The 364-nt window shown below is 43.7% G+C and overlaps 2 long non-coding RNA genes across 2 annotated transcripts in view; one reads left to right on the top strand and one right to left on the bottom strand.

Annotated features, from left to right (window-relative positions):
- Positions 1-364, bottom strand: part of LOC116680295 (uncharacterized) — a 14,361-nt gene that overhangs the window by 5,354 nt on the left and 8,643 nt on the right. The window lies entirely within an intron of this gene.
- LOC116680313 (uncharacterized) overlaps positions 1-364 on the top strand; it is a 9,322-nt gene that overhangs the window by 2,192 nt on the left and 6,766 nt on the right. Inside the window, exon 2 of the long non-coding RNA XR_004329747.1 lies at positions 39-44. This is a non-coding gene — a long non-coding RNA (uncharacterized LOC116680313). The remainder of the gene's footprint in view (positions 1-38; positions 45-364) is intronic.

The following is a 364-nucleotide window of genomic DNA, read 5'->3' as shown; positions in this document are numbered from 1 at the left end:
TTTATTAAAAACTTTGCTTTGTTTAGCTTTTCATATAGCTAGACGTCTGGGACAAGGCCGTTATGTTCAAATAACTTCCAAGCTGATTCCAAACAGACAACTTTGTCAAGGCAGTTTGGGCTTTAGGTACATTTTACACTGTGGCCATCGTTAATGAAAAATCGTATTCTGCTATGGACATGCACACAAGTATTTTTTTTATTCAAACGCAGTCGCAGCGCTAGCCGTTGATGCCGGTAACGTACTCGTATGACAGAGTGCACGTAACGAAGCTTTGTGACTAGCATGAAGGGCAAGCACTTTCCTACCGCTGCTGCCGTACAGTGAGCATCTTCCTTGAACATACGCTGCAGCTGGGTGCTCA

The sequence above is a fragment of the Etheostoma spectabile genome, chromosome 3 (genome assembly GCF_008692095.1).
Source record: "Etheostoma spectabile isolate EspeVRDwgs_2016 chromosome 3, UIUC_Espe_1.0, whole genome shotgun sequence".
Taxonomy (NCBI): Eukaryota; Metazoa; Chordata; class Actinopteri; order Perciformes; family Percidae; genus Etheostoma; species Etheostoma spectabile.
This window is presented reverse-complemented; position numbering and strand designations above follow the sequence as displayed.